The following is a 27,234-nucleotide window of genomic DNA, read 5'->3' as shown; positions in this document are numbered from 1 at the left end:
TTGGCCTGAGTTACAGTGCACGTTTGTGCCATATTTGGGTTATAAATAGTATTTAACTGAATACTCAAGTATATCGTTGGGCTGAAGCTGAAAGGCCCCACCCAAATCGTTGGTGATTAAGAATTTGTTGTAACCTTCTCATTTTAACAAACCACTTATTTTCAAGACGATTTAAAGGGAAAACTTTCACTATGGCATCGTTTTGAAGATCCAAAGCGTGAGGCCGTCTGAGCAGTGAAATGATGTTACAATGATCTTTCAAGTACAGCGTGGCGATCTCATCTGCCTTTTTATAGGTATACTTTTACAATTAATAGTTATCATTTCTTCAAAGAGGTAAAACATGTCAACTGCCCTGGGATGTTGCCAACTGGCTAAGAAAACTGGGATCTACAAGTGCCCCTGTCTAGGATGCTAAGATTTCAGTGTCTTTGACAGCACGTGTACTGCCTGTGTGCTCTCCTTTTAAATCTATTTTTTTAATCTCCAATTATAAGCGTCATTATGAAAGAATCTACCTCACATGTTGTCAGGTTTAAATGCAGTAATGCATAGCATTCATGGTGCATGATAGAAGCTCAGCAACTATTAGCTTTATTATAATGATTCCTATTATTTTGTTATTTAAATTATTTAAATTAGAATCCATTGCATAATAAACACTACAATTTTGCTGTGTGTTTGTCTAATTAAGTGTCCAAATTTCAACAGTACTTTACTCTCTGCCAACTACAGATATGTACTCACATGAAAGAAATCTATCGAACTCCCTCTGGTGTTAGAAAATAGGCCCATTTCCGGAACTGGGATTCATAACCAATGTTCCATATAAAATAAGTGATATATTTAATTTTTTTATTGAAGTATAGTTGATTTACAGTGTTGTGTTACTTTCTGGTGTACAGCAAAGCGATTCAGAGATATATATACTCTTTTCCATTATGGTTCATTACAGGATATTGAATATAGTTCCCTGTGCTGTACAATAGGACCTTGTTCCTTATCCAGTCTATAGATACTAGTTTGCATCTGCTAGCCCCAAACTCCCCATCCATCCCTCCCCCACGCCCCCTCCCCCTTGGCAAACACAAGTCTGTTCTCTATAACTGTCAGTCTGTTTTTGTTGCACAAATAAGTTCATTTGTGTCATATTTTAGATTCCACGTATAAGTGATATCATATGGTGTTTGTCTTTCTCTTTCTGACTTACTTCATTTAGTATGATAATCTCTAGGTCCATACATGTAGCTGTAAATGGCATTATTTCCTTCTTTTTTATGGCTGAGTAATATTCCTTTGTATGTGTATATATATACATCTTCTTAAATGATATATTTTGCTTCAAGATATGAAGGATAGCTATAACTTCCTAAGAAATTTGTTCATCACAAATATTTTGGAATATTTTATTCATTTTCCCAGGCCCAGGACAAAGATGCTCAACAGTCTTGGATACAGGGAAGAGAGCAGGCACTCCAGGTCTTAGAAATAAACCTGATCTCACATTAGAACCCATGGTTCCTCGTTTAAGAAACTAAGGTTCTGGGGCTTCCCTGGTGGTACAGTGGTTAAGAATCCGCCTACCAATGCAGGGGACATTGCAGGGCTCGGGTTCGAGCCCTGGTCCGGGAAGATCCCACAAGCTGCGGAGCAACTATGCCCGTGCAGCACAACTACTGAGCCTGCGCTCTAGAGCCCGTGTGCCACAACTACTGAAGCCCGCGCGCCACAACTACTGAGGCCCGCGTGCCTAGAGCCCGTGCTCCGCAGCAGGAGAGGCCACCACAGTGAGAAGCCTGCGCTCCGCAACAAAGAGTAGCCCCTGCTCGCTGCAACTGGAGGGGGCCCGTGCGCAGCAACAAAGACCCAACGCAGCCAAAAATAAATAAACAAATAAATAAATAAATAGAAAGAAAGAAAGAAACCAAGGTTCTGGAACTGCAAAACCTTATCTGAAGATGTGATCATTGCAACGGTAATAAGGCAATGGTAACAGCGCAATATATTTTGTTATGTATTACAGCAACCCTAAACCAGCCCATGAATTAAATAAAGTTGTGCAAGTAGGGGAATGCAGACAGTGGAAGCTGTATGGCCATCTGAAAGCCTGGGCATTTACTCTGAGGAGCATCTGTCAGCTGGCATTACACATGTCCCAGGATAAACTGGGTAAGGCAGCAGAAAGTGCTAGGGTGAAGTCTTTCAGAGACCCAGCTCTAGCTGTGAGCTCCATGAACCTGGGCAAGTTCCCTAAACCTCTGGGCCTGTTTTCTTACCTATGAAACAGGATGATAGCGCTATCACAGACTTGTAAGAGTGTATGAGAATTTGGCCTGCATTTTTTTCAATTTCCTTTTAAAGGCAACCCCTGAATTTGAGAGGCCATGATTTTATCACTGTTTTTAAAATCATAACCAAGTTCACCCTCCAGTAATAAATTGCAGTTTCTGACTACTAAGTAACCACAACCTACGCCTCCGCTGAGCAGGTCAAGATAGGGCTCCCGGTTCACCACATCCTGCTGGGGCAGGTCCTGTGAGCTGGGAGACGACGCACAACAGGCAGACAAGGTCCTTGCTCTCCCAGCGTTAAATCAACATCAGCTGACTCAGCCTGGATGCGGAACAAATAAAATATCCAGTTTTTTACAGTAGATTTTCTTGAGATTATGCAACTTTTTGTGTTCTTTTATCTGATGGCCCAGAATGTAAAAGGGGCAAAAAGTCAAGAGAAGCCTTCGTTTGACCACCAACCTCAACGTTGGTTCAGTGTTTTATATTCTCGCCCATCTTTCTCACTTGATGCAGGAAGCACTCTCAACCCTCAGTTTTTCCTTACAGTTACATTGTGGCTTGATTTTTTCAAGGTAACTGCCTCCAAGTTTGGCCTGGTAAAGCTTTCTTGGGGAGCTCCCCAAACCGGCCTTAGTCTGTAATATCACCAAAGGCAGGAGTGGGCTTTTTAAATATTTTGCAGAAACAAACAAAGATGAATATGTATGACGCTGAGGTCCACGAAACCAAGATAAGATTACTCTTGAGGATGGGTGGGGAAGGCAGACTTCATAAGACAACCGAGGGTCCTGGCAAGACAGTGGTGCCCTTCACCCCTTCACATATTTGTCATGGGGATTTGGCAACTCATATGTGGAGAGAGCGAAAGATCAGTGTCTGAGTAAGTGAGGGAACATTAGTGAGGAGCTAATTGGGGTCAAATAGGTTTTTAAAGTGTATCTTTCCTCTCTCTCTCATTTGGGATAAGTCCCTTCCGTTTCACAATCTGGCTATTCAAACAAGCACATTTAATATTGACCCACTTTCTTTTGTACAATGGTCTATTATAAAGAACATCTGCAGCATATTTAACGGGCCTAGTTATTCTCGGGTTATCTGAGGGTGTGTTGTAGGTATTCCCTGCTCATATATGAACACTTCCGGAGAGGCAGCAACGCCTCTGGGGCCGTTGACTCCTGACCCTCTGACTTGCCATTTCTGGGACCGCCAGTAAGTCAGTTAAGCTTTCTGTGCCTCTGTTTTTTCATTCATAGAATGTGAATAGTAATAATAACTACATCAACTGGTTGTCAGGACTATTAAATAAGGTACTATTTAAAAGTATTTGGAACAATGTCTAACACATACTAAGTGCTTTATAAGAATCTGTTGAATAAATACATTTTAAAATAACAAAAATTATGGCAACTGAAACAAACTGATGAAGATGAGGTTGGAAGATGTAGCTTGGTGTGTAACTTGGTGTAAGAATCTCCAGTAACAGAGATGCCCTAAATATAAATATGAATGCCCTTTCATTTTCCATGAGAAAAGATGAATCCTAAAAAAATGTTCCTAATGGATATATTCATATGAATCAAAACCGGAAATAGTCCAAATGTCCATCAATAGGAAATGGATAACCGAATTGTGGTATATTTATAAAACATAATACAGTTGAACAATAAACCGATTAAGCTACTGATGTGTGCAAAACATAGAAGAGTCTCAAAAACTTCTGTTGAGCAAAAGAATACATATTATATGATTTCTTTTATATGAAGTTCAAGATCAACAATATAAATATATGGTGATATGGATTAAAAGAATAATTTCTGGGGTTGGAGTTGAGGATTGATTGGAAAGCGGAATGAGGTATCTTTCTAGGAAGATGGGAGTATTATCTATCTTTATTTGGGTGCTGGTAACATGCAATATATATTTTAAAAAATCTTCTCAAGTGTATATTTCAGATCTGTGCATTTTACTCTAAGTGAATTACATACAATAAAATAAAAACTGACAAAATAAATAAATGCTGGCTTCTGGTAATGGCAGGCTAGTTAATTCAGAACAGACCTCACAGTGGAGACAACAAACATTTCTGGATGAAATATTAAGACCATGTTCCTAGTAATATCAACAAACTATGAAAAAAGTGAGAAGTAATTGGACCAAGAATTTAGGACAAGAGGAAAATCCAGAGAGGGGAGCAAGGGATTTGGGGCCACATTTGCCCTAGGAACAGGAAGAGATGGCAGAGAGGTTAACCAATCCTCCTAACAGTCTCTGGAGGAAAGGACAAATAAAAGTTGAAGTACAAGGCCTGCCAAAATCGAGGACCATGGTACAGGGCTCACACTTAGAGCTGATAACCAACAGCCGTAAAATATAGAAGTAAGAATGAACCAGAAGTAAGCCAGCTGCTTTCAATGACTACAATCTACATGGTCTAGAAAATTTCTGTCCTGGAGATTGGATTAAGGTGACTCAAGGTTGCTAGTACTCATAGGCACCTGTCAGAAAGAAACAACAAAAAGCATGCTCTCTGGAAGAAGACAATATCACAGGCCTTAAATTATTTCTATACATCTTTTTAAAAACATATCTAGCACTCATTGAAAAATAAGGAAACACACAAAAAGATGTATCGATATGAATCAGAACCAGCACAAAGAACAACAGAAAGAGACCCATAAATATTCGGGATAGTGAAGTTTCCAGAAATCTAACATGTATCAAGTATTCTACTAAGCTTAGAGAGATAGATGCCAAACTAACATCTCAGCAGGAATGGGGTCTTTAAAAAGGACATTGCAGATTTGAAAGCAAAAAATTAAAAAAACAGGTATCTTCGAACTGTAAAACTCGCTATCAGCAATGGACGTGTACACCAGCAGGTCAGCTTTAACTAAAAGAAAGTTAGTGCATCTGAAGATGAGTCAGAAGAAACTAGCCAAGATGAAAGAGACAGAAGAAAGAACAAGAGGGAGAGAAGATGCAAGTAGAAAATCTAACATATGTTTAATCAAGGTCTTGGAAAAAGAGAACGGTCCAAAGCAAAATTCGGAAAGATAATGGCTGAGAATTTTCCAACACAAATGGAAGGTATCAGTCCACAAACCCAATGACTCCCAAGCAGGCTAATTAAAAAAAAAAAAAAAAATTCCCCCCTGTCAAGAACGTGAAGGATCTGAGATTTTACCCTACTTAAAATGTAATAAGTTACCTGCCATAGATTCATGGCTGCTGACAGAACACACCAGCCTCCTGGGTCAAAGGCTATTTCAAGTCAAAGGACTCCATTATTCAAGGTACAGAAAGTAGCAAGAGGATAGTGTTTGCATCAATTCCTCCAGCCTCTCACGTCCCTCAGGGTCCCAGGTATATCCTGCACATGTGGTTTGTGTCACAGCTGAGGAACTCCAAGCTTTAGGAACCCACATCTTTCTTAATGGGCAGTAAGCTTGCCTCAACTTTGCCCTGGAGGGAGACCATTATCTTTATCATACTGTGTAATACACAAACCTGCCCTCTGCTCCAGAGAAAGACACTGATCTCTATCTCCCAAAGAATGTTACACAAACATCCTCGAAAAGACAGTCTACGAAAAAGGCAGCAAGTGCCTCTGCTCACAGAAGAGCACAGACACAGAGACCCATGGAGAATTGTGTGCCAGCAAATTTTCCCATCATTTCTGGTTTCTGGCTAATTTTCCCATGAGTCTGTCACAGTGTCAGCCCCTGTGACTAATCTGATCAACAGAGGCTGGGACCAAACCCCTCCAACGTGTCTCATACAGCATGTAATTAAGGCTACTATACACAAGACTCCAAACGGCGGGATGAGGAAAACCTTGCAGGATTGATGTCAACCATTCCCCCGCAGAGTCCTGGACCCTACCAGCTGAACTAGTCCCATAAACCATCAGTGCCTGTTTTCCAGCACCGAGGTAGTTTAACTGATCAATTTAGCTAAAGTTAGGAACAAATTTCGAACCATCTTTTCTAAATGTAAGACTCCCACCGTAAGAATAATTATCCTCAGAGTATGCATAAATCATGAGTCACTTGTCTCTCTGGGGAGCGACGCCAGGAAATCAAGGGCAGCCTCATTTTGGAGAGATCTGTGCAGTCATCTGAGAGCTACATGAGCTACTGGTGGTGTTTTCTAAATCACTTCTTAGGTGCAAGGCACTTCGGTTTCAGGATGGAGGCAAGTTAATGCCTGGTTTCCACACAGATGGACAATCCCAAGGACGCTCATGGCGCCCCTGTACAGAAAGTATTTACAATTGTTGGGCCACCCCGAGCGATGCCTCCATTATTTGGGGGGAGAGGGACTTGGGTTGGTGGTATCTCTAACATAGCCTCCCAATGGCTGGTCAGTCTTAGGGTTCCCAGTTTAGTTTGATAATTGAATCTAGCTTTATTTTTAAAGAGACCGAGAGCAGTTGGTAAAGCTGGTCCAGTCTGGTCCACACTACAGCCGCTAGCATTCACCCACCCTCAGGAAAATCTGAGTGATGGCTACGGGCGCAGAAGTGCAGAAAACACTCAGAGATATTGAGAGGGAGAGGCGGGAGCCGAGGCCACCCCTGCTCTTTCTAAGAGACTTCTCAACATGGTTAAAGGGAGTGATGTAGTTAGAACCCTTTGTCTGGAGATGCCAGGTTGTTATTCATTAAGCTGAAGGAGCCCTAAATGTTTGGGAAAACGGCAACAGGCCATTTTTCTTTGTGAGGAAGGCTCTCGGGGCAAATCTGAAGGGCAAAGATCATTGATGTCCCTCCATTCCTGCACCTCCCAGGTCTAAGGTGTCCCCTTTTCATGTGCCCAGGGTATAGGCCCCCTCCACTGACACAAGATGGTCTTCCTCCATTCCAAGAGCTGTAACTTCACCTTTTTCCTGATTACCCTTTACGGACCCTCAGAACTTTTGTCCAGAAGGGTCAGATGCAATCAGGACAAGGGGATTTTTGTAAAGCACAGAGACCCCTGCATCTGAGCGTAGCCTATGTGGGCCGTTGTAGTGGGAGATGGCAAGCAGTGTCCACAAATAGCCATCCTTGTCCTGATGATCTAGGACCAGGCAACTCCAAAGGAATATATCCAGGTGGCTCGACTAGAAATCAGTTTGAATCCCCATGGGCCCCTTTTGGCGGGGCTGTCACCGGGAGGGTGTACTAACCAGGCTGGGTCACTATTGGGGGAAAGAAAGATGCATTATGCCTAGGAATGGGCAGGGCAGAATCCTGAACTTTCAAAATGAATCTGTATAACTCCCCACTCCTTTCATTCTGATCATGACCAGGAAGCAGGTGAGGGGGGATGCTCCTTTTCTGGAGATAGCCACAGTCAGAGACTGATCTGCCTTCTCAAAGTGTGTGGACCCAGGAGGAAATGAGGAAGGTAAAGTCAGAAATTCTTTTTTAGTTTATTTTTAAGGAAGCTGTTCCAGTGATCAAGTGTCCGATGCCTGTGGATGGCAGGGAGCATGGAAGGTTCATCCAATACCTTGGCTGTCCATCTGATGCTGAGTAGTTTTTGTGATAAAGACACACCATGGAGGGACTGAAAATGGTCCAGAAAGCTGAGTACTTGACACAGATTACTTTCAAGAGCCCCATGGTTAGCTGATAGGACTGGAAACACAGAAAATATCACAAACAGAAAAAAGTTAACAGTGGTGAGGCACCACCAATAGGTCCAGGAGAGGGTCAAGTTCCAATGCAGTCACTCTGCCAGGAGTGGGGGGCGGCGGGCGTGCCCCAGGCCATGCAGCCCCTTCACTTGGAGACAAATGACAGGGGTCACGTCTGATGCGGTGTTGGCCTCTGCACCAAAACCAGACCCTTTCCCTTTGGCCCAGTCCGTTATGATGGATGTGTCGCCATGTTCAGTGCCATGATGGCTCCAGGCAGCAATGTTTGCAAACTGGGTGGTGCAGACTCAGTCAGCGGCTTGGCTTGGTCTCATCAGGATGAGCCCTTACCACGGGCACCGACACGAGTGAGCCAAATGGTTCATGCTGTAGCACCGTTTGCTACCATCATCTGTGGCCTCCGAGAGGAGTGTCTTCAATTTGTGAGCTTGCGGTTTTCCCAGTTGAGACCGAACGGCTAGGCCATTGGCAACAGCCCAAGAATCAATAAAAGTCTAACGAATGAGGCTCATCAAGGGGAGTGTTGGCTGGAACTATGAGAATGGAATCGAATTCCACCCACCAAGTGGAGAGAGCACATCCATTTGCAGGTCTGCATTGCGGGCACTGAGGCTGGACAGCTCCTGCAGCCCAAGGACACCATCTGGTTTCAGCTTGACCAAACCGGCAGTGAACCAGACCCAGGGTTTCAGTTCATTGTGAAAACAAACAGCAGCTGTGCACATGCATGGCTCACGCAGACACAGTGCTGAGAAAATGATTCCCTACACCCCCCAAAACTACTGTACACTTTCATTTAGATGAAGTTCACACAAAGGCAGATTTGAACCGTTGTTTTTAGGGACACATACTTAGGTGGTAAAAGTACAATGAAGAAGAGCTAGGCAGTGTTTTACCAGGTTAGTAGTTATCTTTGAGGGGCAGGAGGTGTGACAAGGGAGGTGCACATGGCAGGGGGCAACATCCTATTTCTTGAACCTGAGTTACCACTTTATAACTGATTAAGATATATGTTTGTTTTGTGCATTTTTCAATATTGTTGAATTTCACAAGTTTTAAAAAGGGAGTAAGTCCCTTAGCATGTTAATGGGTAAAGGAGTTGGAATCTAAAATCAAAATCATTTGCTCTTGTGGGTTACCAGTTCAAAGTAAAAAAAAAAAAAAAAATCTCAAGCTAAAATAAGATCCAAACGTGATTCTACTAATTTCTTATTCTGCTCAGTCCAAGGAGTTCTCAGGAACTGGGTAGAAGTGGAGTTCCTGCAGCTTCTGCAGCCTAGATTCTCACTTGAATGACTGTCAGGGCATCAGAAGTCCTACCAGCTCAATGCCAGGTCCCGGATGTTCCTCACTTATCAGAAAGTTCAAAGAGATACTAGGTCATAAAGGATTGTCAACAGCCCTAGCCCCATACCAAATGCAGAAAATAAACCAATTCCCAGTTCCTGGCAGTTATCCCAGGAAAAATTACGTTCCTAGAACCCAGTATTAATATTGCCAAAACCATGGCAGAAACTCAATAGTATCTGAGCGTACGAGAGTAGAGAAGAAAAAAGAAAAAAAAGAAAAATCTGGGTTTTATCTTCACCAGATTGCCTATCAAAGGATGCGAACTGTACAACATCTATGCTGTGAACTTAAAGAGAAGAAATTTGTCAGCAAGAGCTGAATTTGTGTGCTATGGAATTATTATGTCTGGAAGGAAAAGCCCACCCATATACACTCTTCTTTCTCAGAGTGACGTTTGTGACACTGAAATCTTTTTGCAGAGATTCAGAGTTTGCAGCGGAGACGGTTCCAGTTGCGGGATCTCGTTTGGGGTACTTTTCTGTCCACCCAGTGAAGCATCGTCCTTTCCATTCCCCCTTGAGCCTCACACGTGGGCATCTGGGCTCTGTGTGTGAGCCCCCCAGGGGGGCTGGTCCCAACAGTTTCTTGTGAGCAGACACTTTTAGTCTTGTGCCACAGAGGCTGCTGCCACTGTCTTTTCTTGTGGAATTGCTTAGGTTTAAGAGACTTGTATCTCAGAGAAAGTGTCCAGCAAGTTCTCCACATTTGTTCCAACTGGAAAATCACCCTCGACAAACTGCTGAACTGAAAGCTACTTTGGGGATTTTTAATGCCTGTTTCCTGAGAGGCCTGGGGAGGCCTTTATCAATTTCTCCAGGTGCTTCCTTTGCTCCACTGTGAATTCTAGAATCCCAAGCATGTTTCTTCAGTCTGGGGGCACAGGTTTGATCAGCGGCTTGGTTCTAGTCTTCACGCTACTCTGTCCCTTTGAAGTTTATCTATTGAATCTTTGAGTATTTTTATATTTAATCCGATGGATACGCCACATGAATTCAAGGTTATTGTTCCTTGGACCAGCTTGCACCTAAATGTAGATCGGGGCATCTCAATTTTAATTCTAAAACGTTTCTAGTGTTTTGTGGGAGCACAGCCATCAGCTCTCCTACCTTCTGAAAGCGGCAGATACATTCTGTCTTCTAGTACCTAAAAGGTCTCTTTCCAGAAAGACCTGTTTCTCTATAATGAATACTCCTTCCGGCTCATGTCACACCATCATCGCTGAGGTCCCACGCTCTGCAAATGTTTGCCGGGTGTACCTCGGGGGCAAGCTGTAGTGACCTGTACCCCGAGACTGCACCTGTGCTGACGTCCTCGTGCCTTTGTTTCAGAAAGACGCTGAGCAGGTGTTGTTTGCTCAGAGCCTCCCCTACTTGCAGCTCTACCTTTATTAGGAGAAGCCCCTCACCCGTGGGCAGAGTAGAGAGGTCACAGCTGCCCACACCCAGAGGGGGCACCATCCACACGGCCAGAGTAACTTAGGTCGGCGCAGTGAGAAGCTGACTGCACCACTGTGGGCGGCCGACCAGTCTAAGAGAAGCTCCTGCAGACCACCCAGCATGGCTGCTTTATGGCTTCTGTGGACCCTAGGCACTGTGCCTTCAAGGACCACGTCTCTGAAATTTAAAAAAAATTATTACAAATTTATCAAAAATTATGTGTTATGACTGCATTGGTATAAAGACAAATCCAAACTGGATTATATCTCTTTCTTTTCTTCAGATTTTAAAAGAACTGAAAACACTTTCAGGGGCCCCTGAAAGTATCGTGGCTTTAGGCGCCATGCTTACTGTGTCTACAGGGTGAGTTGCCCCGACATCAGGCCAACATGCCCTGCCCCACAGGAAGTCCAAGCCCCAAGCCCAGGCTCTGACAACTCCGTGTTGGGTTTTCTTCCTTATAACTTATTTCTCAGGGATCCCGGCCAATGTAACAAAATGACGAAGGCTTGGGCTTCCCTGGTGGCGCAGCGGTTGAGAATCTGCCTGCCAATGCAGGGGACACGGGTTCGAGCCCTGGTCTGGGAAGATCCCACATGCCGCGGAGCAACTAGGCCCGTGAGCCACAACTACTGAGCCTGTGCATCTGGAGCCTGTGCTCCGCAACAAGAGAGGCCACGATAGTGAGAGGCCCGTGCACCGCGATGAAGAGTGGACCCCGCTTGCCGCAACTAGAGAAAGCCCTCGCACAGAAACGAAGACCCAACACAGCCAAAAATAAATTAAAAAAAAAAAAAAATGGGACAAATTATAAAAAAAAAAATGACGAAGGCTTGAGGGCGTCCAGTAAATAACACCTTTTATCCCTCCCCAGGGAACAAGACAAATAGTTAGGAAGATGGGGGGCAATGTATCACCTTTATTACCAAGAGAGGCTAGGTTGAAAGATACCATCCATTTACTCTAGGAATTAGAAACATTTATCCACCCAACTGCTGGCAATCCTGCATGGAATTCGACCGCTCTGCAAGGCAGGAAAGAGTGTGCCCCTGACGGGGCAGCAGAGATGCCCCCTCCTGGTAAGAAGCTGGCTCCCAAGAGGTAGAACATGGAATGCTGGGGAGCATGCCCAGATTTTTCTCCCTACACTTAGCAATCAGAGTAGTCACTCAGTGCAGGGGAGGGAAAGGGGGGAGAGAGGTCACCTGAGTGTCTATACCTAGGAAAAGGAGTTCAGAAGAAGTATTCCCTTCCAAAGAGTCCCTGTTAAACCTTAAGCACGTTTAGAATCTCTCAAAGGATTGGAAGAATAGGAGAGGCATTACACTCAAAGTTATTTTGACTTTTTAAGCAAAATCTGCAGGCAAAAGAACGAGGGAATGAAGATAAAGCTCTATGTCACTCACTCAATAAATCAATAATATTTATTAAAATGGTTACGCCTAAGTCCTTTGAAATAAAGGCCGTTCAAAATACCTGAAGCATTTTTTTTTTCAACGCATGTAATAGAGGTATAGGCGTTGATTCTTGGAGTTTAACAATCGCAATATCCATAAAAAGTAGGAAAGTGATTCCTTGCACTTGAGTTTCTGTTGCTAGGTTGAGTAGCACTAAAAGTAAACAAACAAACAAGGCAGAGAAAAGAAAAGTCTTTGATAAAATTATCCTTTTATTATTATAGAAAGATCCTGGCCTAACTCCATCAAATCTCTGTGATATTCATTGTTCAATAAAAATATATTCACTGAGGGCCTCTACATGGTAACTGGGCATGTGGTGGTAAACAAGACAGTCTTTGTCCGAACGGAGCCTGCATTCTTCTCTTAAAACAAAAGAGGTTCCTGGGCTTGAACATTAAAGAGAAATTACACCGAAATTTTGATCCATAGGTTTCCCAAGGACAAAAAAAACAATAAATATTATTTGAAGGAAGTTGGGAAGATAAAGAGTAGCCTTTGAATTCTTGGGACTACTGTGACTGGTAGAAATGATACTTATTGGTCAGTTATGAGTCATAAATATAATTATCAATTGCTGATCCATTTTTCTCTTTCACTTCTGCATGTAGATATAAAAATACATCATCATAAATCACCAGCACAGAATCACCATAATCAGGTCATAGTCAACAGGGGGCAGCTTTATTCAACCGCAGTTTAATTGGAATAAATATCCTACAATATCCCCTTTTAGAAACTTTTTTATATATGGAGTCTTGAGGCTTTTTGCTTCCTCAGTTTTATCTCACGATAATCTACTTTATCAATTATGTCTGGCTAGGTCAAAATGCATTCAGTCTTAGTGGAGTGTAGCTTTGTTTCATCAATAAACTCCTGGCGAAGTTTCCTAATCAGATTTATGTTTTACCCCTTGTATAACTGTGTGAGGTGACCTTGTAAGGCGATTATCATTTAAATTTTCTTCAGCCAGGTATGCTTTCCAGTAACCACACACGTGTATCTCAAGCTCTGCTTTTAACCCATTTCTTTCTTCTTTCTCAACCTTGTACCTGAATAACTCATTAGTTGGGAAAGCTCAATCATTAATTTGCTTATTGCTATTGATATTATAATTAATGGCAACAATATTGTGCTTTTCTAGTAAGTTACTGTAATAATTCTTATACGTTCAATAATCACTTTAAAGTTGCTTTGATACACTATTAGTGCTAATCACTGCTACAATGTCCCTGAAATACATACAACTCTCAGTACACATGTGAACACACACGTGTTCACACACACACACACACACACACACAAACATAGCTGGTTGATAACTTGGAAAAGATACTTGCCACAAATTCCTTAAACTCAACGCATCTAAAGAAATGATGCCACAAATTATATTTTCTGACAATCCAAACGATAAAAACATTTGTTACAGATTTGAGATAAAATTAGGAATTCTTGGAGTAACTTTGTAAATGGATTGCTAAAGCAGGTTTTATTTTTCCTCGGTCGGAGTGATTCTCAAACGCTAATGGGTTTTCTTAAGTTCTTTATTTCCATGGGGGTTTTGGTGTCGGCATTGGGTAATGCCCGGTAGCATCACTTGTGTCTCACAATGGCTTCTCGTGAATACTGTCGTGTGATGTGCCCAGACGTGCCATACATATTAAGACCTGACCAGAAATAAAAATACGGTTTCATCACTGAAGTCAAAACCGTGTTAACTGTTGTGACAGATGAGATTCCACAGACAGAGGCTTCTGGCCAACATCTGCAAGGCAAGGGCTGATTTGGAATCCACGCGGCCTCTGGACCGGGGCAGGACCACGTGACTCGCTCTGACAGGCGACGTGGGAGCGGATACATGTCATTCCGGGAGGAGGCACACAGTCCGCCCCTTGCCCTCCTTCTTGCCTCAGCAAATACGAAGCGAGGAGACCAAGCCTCACTTGGCCTGGGAACCTGAGTGAGGGCAGCATGTGTCCCCAGCAGGGCACAGAGAGGGGGCAGGAGGCCCTCTGGGCTTTGGGTCACCGAGGTTAACATGTCACTGCAGCATGATGGAGCCCGTCAGACTGATCGTCTCAGCTAGGCAATCGCGAAGCTTCCACAGAAGAAAACGTGGGCTGAGGATTTATATCCATTCATTCAGTAAAACTTATCAAGTGCCTACTATGTGCCAGCACCATGTTAGATTTCGGGGAAACAAGTGTGAGCAAAACAGTTTTCCCTTTTCTCATGGAGCTTATATTCTTGTGGAGAACCTGAATACTAATGACTTAAAAGATAAATAGACCGATGGGTGCAATGTAGGAAACAAGGGCAGTGCTGTGACAAAGACTAACGGCGGTGACCTACAACCAGGGAAGCCAGGGGACGCCTTTTAGAGAAGATGAAGCAGAGCCCAGAAAAATGAGAGAGCCGGCCAGGTGAGGAGGTGCCAGGCACTGAAGAGGTGCCTCAGTGGCCTGTGGCAGTCCAGGATCTTGGTTTCCCAGGACCTGACGGACGGCCGCTGTGCCTGAGGCCGGGCATGAGATGGTGCTGACAGAGGGGGCGTGACCGCTGCTTTAGGGCCACAGATAGCGGCCGACGTCATGTGCCACCCAGATTCCCCTTCAGGACGGAAGCATTTCTTCTCCCAGCTGCTGGCGGAGCCGCCCGCTGACTGCCCTTGGCTGTCAGTCCTCTGGGGAAGTGCCCACGATGCTCTCTACAAACCCGCCTGCGTGCTGGGCTCTGTCTTGGGGACTTCCTCTTGCAGAAGCAAACTGCAACATGGCAACAGGTCCATGGGACTTTATTCTAAATTAAATGGAAGGTGATTGAAAGGCTTTACTGAAAGCAAGGAAGGATGGTTTCAGCTGGTGTGTACTGAATTCGAGAGGGCAGGAATAGAATCAGAGGTGGGTGAGGAAGCTTTTACGGCAGTCCAGGTGAGGTGATGGCTGGAACTAGGGTAGTGAAGTAAAAACTGAGAAAAGTGGATAAACGTGAGATACATTTTGACAGAACTTGGTGGTTAACTGGATAGTGCAAGAAAGGCAGGCATCAAAGAATAACATCAAAGGGACCGCACAACACAATTTTGGACGTGCAGCGGCAGAAGTTTCAGGGCACCACAATTCGACACTGCTTTGTGACGCTTGGATACAACTGCACAAAAGAAAGTCCTGAGAAAAGACTCCAGTGCTAAACATCTTGTGAGATAATATTTGGGCTTCATTTTAGAAAATTGTCCCCAAAGAAATATGTAATCAGTATAAATTTTAAAACATGGCCACAGATGATTATGATTTCCATATTCTAGTACTACGTATTACATGGTGTTTGCCTAATAAATTACTGGCAATTAGTTGCTACCTGGCACTTTGTAACTAAGCTGAGGATAAACGCTGTAAACTGAATGACAAAAAAGTAAGAAAACGTGGTTCATTAGGAGGTAACAGCGTAGGCTCAGAAGTCAACAATGGCTTGAAATTCCAGAAGACAGGCTTGTAATGATAAGTCAAATGCCACTAAATGTCATTTTTAAATAGGTATTTGTTTAGTTTCGTGGCAAATTATGCTCATTCGGAGACGGAGATTGTCTCTGCCAAGAATTTATTTAACACAGGTTCACTGCGGGGATTATAATAATTTCACAAGCCAATAGCATACAGGATAATGTCTCTTCATAAACCAATAAAGAAATAACATACTCCAAACCAAGAGTAGATAAATTATGCTATCGTTCCAGACAAGGGGACTTGTACCTGTCTATGAGTTGGTTCTCAGGGGAGACAGGTTGACCAACCAGAGCTGATGGCCAGCAGCCAGCACAGAAGTGAAAAGTCCCCTGTTGCTAGAGCTTGGAGCTCCGAATGACCGTAGCGGTGTTAGCGGGCAAGGAGACCTCCCCTCCCGGGGCCACTCCTGGTAGAAGAGTTGCCTTCACCTTGGCAGGAGCTAATGCCCCAAGGTCTTTGGAGAGCTGTTTAGATGAGCGAACGGCAGCCTTGCCCAGACTGAACACTGTCGGGCAGCCCTCACGCACTCTTGAGTATTTATAACCTAATGTCCCCTTGTCACAGCTGCTTCTTCACCCATTCTTATTTTTTTAATTAAATTTTTTTGGAATATAGTTGATTTACAATGTTGTGTTACTTCCTGCTGTACAGCAAAGTGAATCAGTTATACATACATATATATCCACTCTTTCTTAGATTCTTTCCCCATATAGGTCATTACAGAGTATTGAGTACAGTTCCCTGTGCTCTACAGTACGTTCTTATTAGTTATCTATTTTATAAATAGTAGCGTGTCTATGTCAATCCCCAACTCCCAATGGACCCCTCGCCCCCATAACCATACATTTGTTTTCTACTTCTGTGACTCTACTTCTGTTTTGTAAATAAGTTCCTTTGTACCATTTCTTAGAGTCCACATCTAAGCGACATCATATGCTATTTGTCTTTCTCTGCCTGACTTCACTCAATACGACAGTCTCGAGGCCCATCCACAAGCCCACAGCGCTGTCCCTCAGCTGCTGAGCTACTGCGTGCTCACTGGCAACCACAGACGTGTATGATGACGTCCTGACAGGAGATTTCACTTTTACATCAAAACACTAACTTCATTCTTGAAAACCGCTTCACTCGTAAAAACAACTTCATTTTGTCATTAACAAGTAGATCTGAAATCATATCAAACCACTGCAAAACAGCATTGCACAAGGTCAGCCTTTATGTAATGACTGGAGTAAAAGAAAGTAGAAATTAAACAGCACACAAGGGTCCTGGGAGCAGCTGCCTTATCTGACCTCAGACCTTCTACCATGATCTAGAAGGAACTGCTGCCACAATGACCACCCAAACTACACTGCCTCTGCTGTGATTCTACAGGCTGCTTCACTCACCCCCAAAGTCAGACACCTGTGTCTGCAAACGTGGATGTCAGTCCTCATTGCCTCCGATTCATCGAGGAGTCATCAAAAACATTACCAAAGAACTGCGGATGCTTGACTTAGAATGTTCCTGATGAATAGTGATTATTTGGGAATCTGCACGAATATCTTCAGGAATGGATCAGCTGTTAGCCTGCTTTTTGGCAAAGTCAGAAAAAGCCTTTCTCTCAGTGGAACTATAATTGATTATTTGAGCTCAGTGGAGAGGGTTGCTGCTTGAGAGATTTATTTATAGTGTCTCAGATCTAAACATTGGACTGAGAGTCTAATGAAATGCTTCTTTTATAATTCCACAGGGTCTTCAGATAATTTACTCCGAGATGAATCGGAGGCAGTGAGGACACGCATGGGGCACCACCCTCAGTAGGCAAGCTCAGAATGCCGGTGTTAGGGTTTTCTGTTTTCTTTGCTTCTAGAGTTCATCGCGCTGCATAGGAATTTTCAGAAGTAGGCGGACTGGCATTGGTTGTTTGCTAGTATCTTCCAAAGCAGATTTTTGGAAACTATTTATTACAGTTTCTGGTAGGAGGCTCTACTGGAATCCTTTTAATAGTAACAGCGAATTTGCCTGCTATTGTTCAACTTTTTTTTTTTTTTTAACAGATGCCCTTCTTTGTTACCAAACATTGTTGTTTTAGGCAGCAATAAAACAGATAATGAACTCGTTTTCATTAAAGCAAGTCTTCTAAAGAGACAAAATCTCCCTGGCATAACAACAATCAGATATTTAAAAAAAACACAATGGGAACATTAAGCCAGTGTTTCATGACGCATAAAAGACTCCTACTCCTTACCATGGTTGGCTTAACCAAAGAATTATATTTTGTTTTAAACAGTCTAATATACTATTATATTTAAGAATAAAAACACTACTAACATATATATAAATATTGGATTTGGAGATTTTATATATATATTATATATATCTATAATGTTATCATTTCAAATAACTTTGAAATACATTACCTTATTAATTCTCATAATGCATTGACTGGACAAAAGCACTGTGTGGGTCGAATATATACTTCATATAAAAATGCCAATTTAGCCTGAGAAAACCAGGGAAGCTTTATTCCCCCAGTGGGAATAAAGCTTCAGTGATCTCCCTGATCAGCTTCCTTGTTCTCCATTGCTATACTATGACTTTCATAGACCCCTTCTGTTCCCTCCTTCTTACTATCTATAACCACAAATATGGGCAGCATTCAAATCATTTTCCATGAAACTCTTAGGTTTCAAGAATATCAGGAGGAAATATGGTGGGGTGCCACCCGACCACACATGCTGGTGGTGTTCATGAGATTTAGTGCTTAGAAAGCCAGGGCCCTTGCAATGAGTCTGATTGAGAGAGAAGTCTGCAGGACACATCCTCAGAGATTTGAATCAGTGGGGTCCAGAAAGCTTTATCTAAACAAATATCTCAGATAAATTCTTTTGCAGCCAATTGATGAGGCAACATTTGGGAACCAGTTCCTGACTACCTTGGCTCTGATACTTCACATTGTAAGGCATAAGAATATCTGGTCTAGCACTTGGAGTGGATCTGTAACATATTTGATGGAGAATTAATACAGCATTTAACTACATTACGAGTGCAGTTACTATTTAAAACCCAGAGGTGATGAATGAGATGAATACAGTTGATAATAAAATAGCAAGATTGCATATATCATAATTGCGTCAGCTGTACTGAAGTCACTAAAAAGTAAACCCTTTTTCTTTTCTGAGTCAACAGATCATGACAAGAATCATGAGTGTTATCATTGTTTGTATTGAATTATTCTCTCAGATAATACTTAGTATGACTTGTGCCAAAGATACCGTTTTCTTCCCAATTAATTTTGTATATAATACTGCCCCACTCCACCCTGGTCAACTGAAGCAACTACCTCATATTCCAAGTTTTTGTTTTCCTGTAGATAGTGTAAACAGCAGTTTCAAATTTTACATATGAGAATCACTGATTTTGGTGAAGAACGACTCATCAAAGTCTGTTTGGTACATGATCGACCCAATGGCTGAGAGCCTGGATCTACAGATTGACTTAGAGAGGAGGGCAGGGATGAAATAAAAAAGCTAAGTCTTAGGGACAGACAAGAACAAAAACAAATAATAAACATAAAAGTAGCAGATAACATTTATTGAGCACTATTATATCAATTTAGAATATATAGAAATATCTTATGTATTTCAGTATATCCTAAAATTACCAAAATATAGAATATGAAACTCTACTCCAAGTATCTTTTCATGTAATATCTCATTTATTGCTCATGATACTCCTGTTATGAACTGAATTGAGTCTCCTCCCAAAATCATATGTTGAAGCTCTAACCCCTAATGCAACTAACTGTATTTGGAGATACGGCTTATAAGGAAGTAATAAAGGTTACGTGAGGTCATAAAGGTAGGGCCTTAATCCAGTAGGACTGGTGTCCTTCTAAGAAGAGGAAGAGACATGAGAGCTCTCTCTCTGCAGGTACATAGGGAAAAGGCCATGTGAGGACACAACAAGAAGGCGGCTGTCTACAAGCCAGGAAGAGAGGCCTCCCCAGAAACCAACCCTGACTGACCATACACTGATCTTGGACTTAAAGCCTCCAAAACTGCGAGAAAATAAATTTCTGTTGTTGAAGCCACCTAGTCTGTAGTATTTTGTTATGGCAGCCCTAGACTAATATAAACCCTATGAGGTAGTAGTGTTAATAGCTCCATTTTACAAAGGAAAGGTACAATAACCTGCCCATGGTCAGAAAGCGGACAGCAGAATAACTTTCAGCAGACTGGATGGCTGTAAGATCAGTCAAAATAAATTAGAAAATATGTGAAAAGAAGTGCCATAAGCAAGAATATTTAAAACATAGAGATATGGTTTATAACAACATAGCAAGATTGCTTACACAGTAATTGAACTGCAGGATTAGAAATCCAGGCAGAGAGAAGTAATCTCGTAGAAATGTCAAGTGGCCCAGAAAAGGCAGAAATGGGCTTTTATCTGTTCTTTGAGGCTAGATGACCTTGGGAGCAATGCAGGAAAATTTTTCTAGCTTGACGCAGAAGAACAAACAAGGGAGTAGGTAGAAGATAAAGTGTGAGACAACTGTAAAATCCTCATAGCTGTACTAACACAAAATGAGCAAAAAGACTGCATCCCATTGTATTTAGAATAAAGTCCAAATTCTTTACCATCAGCTGTATTTGTAGCATAATCTTAGAACTTATTATGAACCAAGACATTTTTGAAAATGAAATACTATCACAAATTTTCAAGTACAACATGGTTAAACCAGAACAGTTCTGGGCAAACGTGGGTACAGCTTTGCAAAGCTTCCCTTATAATCAGAAAACCAAGCCCAAGGAGTACATGTAATACATGAAGGCTATGTGGCTAGAAAACCCAACGTTAGAAAAAAGATTTACCAGGAGTTATTTCACTAAGAATTAATGTAAATGATCAAGGTATATTCTCAGATATCCATCATCTACATGTTTTATTCCAGCAACTCTCTCCCTAAACCTTTAAATAAATTTTCAAACGTGTTACACACATAAGAAATAATTCTTACCTTAGAAACATTAATTCTAGGCTTGGTAGAAGAATTATAAGTTCACCGTAAGCCTTTGAACCAAAGAGAAGTACATGTGTCATGTGGGTCCCTCTCTGTACCCACATCTACGTTCAAAGCCTCAATGAAGATAGAAAGTGAAGAAACGTAGTTTGCAGATTGACTGAAGTTTTGCTTTTTCTTTATATTTGTTTGAGAAAAGAAGGAAGACACCTTTCACCACTTTCTTCTAGGGATCCTGGTGTCAAGAATCACTTGGTGTCAGGAATCACTGGGGATCTTTCCCACGAAGGTTGTCACAAAAACTACCAGCTGCTAAATATGATTAACTTACAGTGAAACGTGTCTTATACAAATCAGCAGCATACGGGCAGAAAGACACGCAGAGGGTTCATGTACCACTCAAATCCCATATGCTGACTGTCACCCGAACCACAGCTGTCTTTGGGGCGCTGGGTCTTGCCTGCTGATATGGTTAAGTCAGTGCACGTGGCACAATCATTTTCTCAGCGTCTGTTAACAGGTCTTATTCCAGGTCACAAGTTCTTTGCTTCCCCACCTGCTCCTACAATATCATACACTTATGAACTGATTCATGCAATATGACTCATGATTAAACCACAGAAGTAGAATCTGTGCTTCACGAATTCCAGTTTTAGTAGTATATTCACATCCCTTGAATGGTACTTTTTACTTCCTTCCAATATAAGGATTCAGAGAAATGTAACAGTGCAAAAAATCTGAACAAACTCCAGCACCCAGAAGCCAAAATCTAATAAGTTCTCTTGAGACAACTTTGTTTCTTCAGAATGGACCTTTCAAAGTAAGGATGTAAAGAATTCAAATATTTCCTTATTCCTTTTTTGTAAGTTACTAAGATAGAATAATAGAGTTCTACATGGATTTTTAACTTTTTAAGGTATTCTCAGTAGCTAAAAAGAAAATCTCAGAAAAAATAGCAGTTTTAGGTATTACCCTGAGTTTTCTAACCTTCTCTGTTACATATATATATTGATTTTAAATTCTTTTCAGCTTTACATACATAAATAAGGAGCACGAAGGTGCTATGGTTTCACACAAAGAATGGCGAACTTGGCTGGAATTACGGGTTTTGCCTAATTCACTCCTCTTGCAGGGCGATCAGATGATCTGATGAGGCCGCTGCATCGCCCGGTGATGAAGAAGGAGCGGTGAAAGCCATCTCCATCCAATGCCACGGACACGTGAGGAGGCAGAAGACTGTGAAAATCAGGACTGAGCAGGTAATTCAAGGTCAAGAACCCAGGCAAATGTGCTCCCGTGAGTTGACACGACAAGCAGGGCCCAAGGCAGGCACTGGGAGCAGAGTGGCAAAGGCAAGGAACCTGAAGGCCAGCTGGGGTAAGTGCCAGGGGCGGGAGGTCAAAGTGTGTGGACAGCACGGGCCGGAACAGCAGACCCAGTGCACGTGCAGGACTGAGGATAGAAACCAAACAACGACAGCAACTCCCCTTACAAAACAGAGTGGGGCTGTTTCCATATGTTTTGGTAGAAATCCTTTAGGGCTTTCTAAATGTGAAAATTTACGACATGGGAGATAGTCCTTGTGTCGGCGTCCCCTCAGTTTCGGTGATTCTCTAGAAGGACACCCAGGACTCAGTATACAGTCATGCTCACAGCCAAGGTGTACGACACTGAAAGGATTACACACACAATCAGCCGAGGGCAACTGTGCATGGGAAGCCGTCTGGGGGAACCAGGCACAGACGTCCAGGACCCCCCCGCCCCGTGCAGTCACACAGGATGTGCTCCATTCCTCCAGCTGGGGATCGCGACCACATGTGCAGTGCGGTCCACCGGGGGAGCGTTCGACTCAGTGCCCAGGGTTTCTACAGGTGAATCGTCATGAAGTCACCCTCTGCCTAGCACGTACCAGTATTCCAGACTCTCAGAAGGAAAGCAGGTGTGGCACGAACCACACTGGTTCTACCGACAGTTTAGGGAGAGTGAGCCGCTTTTATCATTTAGGGGAAGTTTTATACCAGTTCAGGGAACCGTTTACCAGCCAAGTCCCCAGATGCCAGCCAAGGGCCAACCCTGCAAGCAGGTACTTCTAAGGGCAGCAGTCTCAGGCCTATTGGGTTAACCCTTCTACACAGTTCCCATAACTATTTTCCCCGTTTATATCCATCCCAGATGCAGCTGGCTTTGTTTGCCAGTGGGTATCCAGAAACTTTTCTATACTAAAGAGAACTCAAAGGAGCAAGAATAAGCCTCACCAGGCATGCTCTGAATTTCTGGATCTTACTTTAGAGCTTTGCTGGTCTGCCCTCATCATAGCAGGGTACTGGGCCAACTCCATACTAGGACCTGATGCCCCAAAGCTGGCCTGAGGTTGACAGCCCTTTCTCAGGCCCCTTTACCTCAGCTGGGACGAGCTTCCTTGGCATGTGTGTGCAGTGATTGCAGGGATACAAATTAGAAGCTGGATTTTCCAGTGGCGAGATGTCTAGCATGTTAGAGATACAGTTGGAACAGTGGGTTTCTGGGAGGGTCTGAGGAGGCCAGGAAGAGAGAAAAGCTGACCAGGCTCTTCAGCTAAGAGAATGCCACAGCTTCACTAGCAGCTTCTCACTCTCCTGAAAGGACAGTCGTCTAGATGCTGTGAGCAGAGAAGTTGGATATCAACTGCCTATTCTATCCAAAGAATCCCAATAACTTCTGGATGCCTTTGATTGTCTAGAGAATATGGAAGCACTCCTTGTTTTTCATTTTCCTTGGGAGGGTGACATTTAGATCCACAGAAACCAAGGGTCTCTGGGATAATTTCCAATTAACTGCCCTGCCCCGACCAAGGAGGCTCCATAAACTATTCTGGCCAGTGCACGAGGGGCAGGCAGCTGGGAACCCACGCGCTAACCTGTCACGCAGGCTAACAGTCAGCGCACACAGGTGGGCCAAAGACAGTGGACCGAAAGGCTAGGTTCAAAAAGCAAGCCTGACAAAGGAGGGCCCGAGACAGGAACGAAGACCCAGAGTGCAAAGCCGAGATGCAAAGAGTGACAACAATGGAAGGACAAAAGTATGGAAGAGTGGCTGCTTGGAGGAATGTTCTAGAGGCTGACGATGAACTTTATAAAAGCCCCACAGCCTCCTGAGTGGAAACATTTGCTTCTTTGCTTCCTTCCAAGGGCCCTAGGCTGAACAGGTAATTTTCATGTAAGTAACAAGGAAAATAAACTACATACTGTAACAAAAATTGAAACATATTGTTAAATTTCCTTAGTGCCATAGGAGTCATGCTTGGAAAAACTTTAACAGACACAAAATGACCTGAAAGCAACAAGTGTTGTTTTGTTTTGTTTAAATTACATAGTCCTTTGTCCCCTCAAATGCCCAGAAAGTGGTTTTCCTTCTGCTTAAGCATTTTGTTTTTCTGGTTTTCTCTCTTTAAAGAAATGCATAGGAATAGAACTGCTAGAATTATAAGACTGGCATGGTCTATTTAACAGTCATTAACCAAACAAATATCTTGAAAAAAACAGTTTTGAAGCTATCTGTTTGGTTAAATACACGTATGATAATATGTACTCCAAGAGGCTCTATATAGGATATAAAAGAAGTCATAGATCCATGCAATCAAACCTAGGAGGTAAGGGTGACATAGACGATGTAACCATAAAAATTCATTATAACATAAAATTAAGTTATCAATTCTGGTTTATGTAAACAAGTTTCTGAAAGAGTTCAAAGCAGTGAAATCTAGGTAAGTAGAACTTGTCAAGGAATATTTGGAAGAGGCAGGGAAGCCTGAGTTGGAACCTAAAAGATGGGAAGAAAGTGGAGGGGGAGAATAGAAGGGGCGGGCGTTCTAAGTGAAGGGACAAGAGTTAAGCCCTAAGGAGGCTGACAGATCAAGGCACTGGGAGCTCGGGGAGAAGGTGAGTGTTGGAGAGACAAATTTGGCAACGTGGGCTGGACTTAGAGCTCTGAGGTCTTGAAAATCAGGCAAGAAAAATCAAGGAAGTGGCAGAGACAGCATTTCATAGCAGAAAGGGGGCTGACAATTTTGGAGAGGCAATTCACAGAAAATACTAATGAGCAATAAACATATTTCATCTGTAACCTTACATGCAGAAATGCAAACTGGCAATCAGCTCAGCATAAAAACCAAAAACTCCATGGTTGTTAACTGTGCCTGGGAGTGTAAACGGGCACGACCTTTTGAAGGCTATTTGTCATCTATCGCAATTTGAAACACATACAACTTTTGGATGCACGCACTGGGAGAGAAGTCTTTGAACCTCTGTGTTCATGCACGTTTTGCTGGGTACGCCAACCATGCAAAGCCCTGACTTCTCTTTACTCAGGCCATTTCCCGAGTTGTATTTGCAGTGGGCAACCTTGAGGGAGAAGGTGATGTCTCCTTGCTTACTGCTTGCTATAAAAGGGTAGGTTCCTCAAGCTTCACATTCCTCAGCAAAAATGCAAATGATGTGGGCACAGCTGACATCCGGGCCCTCTGTGTCACCCCTGAGGGACTCGGAGGCCAAGAAGAACCAATTCAAACATGATGCTCGTGCTGCCTGCTGTGCCACAAGTCACGGAGTCCTTAGTCTCTGACCCACGAGTCTCACATCTCCTGACTTCATCCATGAAACAGTCCTCCGTGAAATGCCAGTGAATTGGTGCCAGGGTTGGAATTTGGGCTGAATGACTTGATATGGATATTTCCCAGAGTCCTTGGAAATACTCTCAGTGTAGTAAAAACCTAGAGGCTATGGATGAAATCATAGGGAAATTCACAGAGGTACCTGCTCCTTCCCTCCATCTGCACTGCCATCGCCTTGATTCACATGCTCAACATCTCACATCTGAACTACTGCGATAATCTCTCACCCGGTCTACCCGCTGGCAGTCTCATTCTTCCCTAAGAAATTACTTATCTACCTAGAGACCCCATGGTCTTTATATTCAAATGACCTAAAATTCCCAAAGGTTCCAGCTGTCTCCTGGATGATGTTCAAGCTTATCACGCTGGCATTCAAGCCTTGTACAATTTGTCCTCGGCCTTTATATCCAAGTTAGCTTTCACTTGATACCATTTTACCAATTTATACTTTAAATACTTGTTATTTGTGTATGACATGGGTATTTTTTCTGTGAAAATTCTTCAAAAATATAGTTTATGGATTCAGGGCACCTCAATTCAACTAGAATTTTTTGAGCATCTACTAGGTACAAGGTTCTGTCCTGGACATTGAAAGGGATAGAAAAATGTATGACTCTCCATGATGGACAGTATAATCTATAGTCCCTTGATGAAAAATCGTTCTAATGGGAGTCCTCAGTGGGTCAGACCTATAACACACTCCACGACAGCAACCTCCTTGGGTAGCCTGGTGCTTCTGGGGCACTGTACACATCCTGAACAACAGCACATTTGATTACAATGCTGTCTCTTCAGGTTTATCTACTTTTTCCACAGTCTAACTGCCCATGTGCACACAGCTTTATTTAAAGTATTCCCTAAGTTACTCCTCTTCCTTCTTCTTGGCTCAGTGTTACACAAGAATAATTATTTGCAAATAAGCAGATGGAAACTTTACCTTTATCCTGTGGTTCTTCCTACTCTTGGAAAATATAACGAAGCATGTCTTCCCCAGTTGACCACTCCCTATTTATTCAAGTGCTGACAAAGCACTCCAACTGTTCCTCTCATAACTGCCATCAGGTTCTCAGTAGAAATTATCAAAGAGGAGAAGACATTTAGTCAAAAAGTGCTAAACCTTAACTGAGGTCTACAGTATTATTTTAGATGAATAACAGCCTCAATTTCCTTCCATGTAATCTTGGCATTTGACAAGCTAGAACTCAGATCGAAAAGCATTAAGAGTAAAAGAAGAATACTTTATGATGCTAAAGACTACCATTCATAATGAAGACATACTATTACTTAACAGATTTTATAAAGCAGAAAGTATAAAGATGAGAGGAGAAACAGACAAAAACACAAGAATTTGGAGACTTTAACACATCTCTCTCAATCCAAGAAAACAAAGATAACAAAAAGTTAATAAGGATATAAAAGACATAGATAACATAATAAGATAGATCTCATAGATATATATCAAGCTCTGTATACCATTAGCAGAAAATATATAACCTTTTCAAGTGCACACTGAATATTCACAAAAGTGACATTTTAGGCCACAAAGAAGACCTCAATAATCCAAAGAGTAGAAACAACATTCTCTGTCTACATGAAATAAAATCAGACATCAATTTAAAACAATCAAAAGGAAAAAGGTCCCTCCTCCTGGAAATGTAGCTCGTGCATGCATGCACACACACGCACACACACACACACACAATTAAGCTACCCCGCAGAAGAGAAATACAAAATTTAAACACAACTGATCAAAAATTTTAGCATACAGCTAAAGTGGTTATCATAACAGTAAAAATGAAAATATATCAATTAAATATCTAATCCTCAAAGCTAGAAAACCAAGGAAAAATGGAATGGAAATAGTTGATAATGTTAGAAACAAAAATTAATGAATAAGA

General features: G+C 42.4%; 1 protein-coding gene across 2 annotated transcripts in view; it reads right to left on the bottom strand.

The window, feature by feature from the left end:
- Positions 1–27,234, bottom strand: part of ASB5 (ankyrin repeat and SOCS box containing 5) — an 87,199-nt gene that overhangs the window by 57,024 nt on the left and 2,941 nt on the right. The gene's annotated exons all lie outside the window — the stretch shown is intronic.

The sequence above is a fragment of the Eschrichtius robustus genome, chromosome 21 (genome assembly GCF_028021215.1).
Source record: "Eschrichtius robustus isolate mEscRob2 chromosome 21, mEscRob2.pri, whole genome shotgun sequence".
Taxonomy (NCBI): Eukaryota; Metazoa; Chordata; class Mammalia; order Artiodactyla; family Eschrichtiidae; genus Eschrichtius; species Eschrichtius robustus.
Note: the sequence above shows the minus strand (reverse complement) of the source record. Positions and strands in the feature narration are given on the sequence as shown.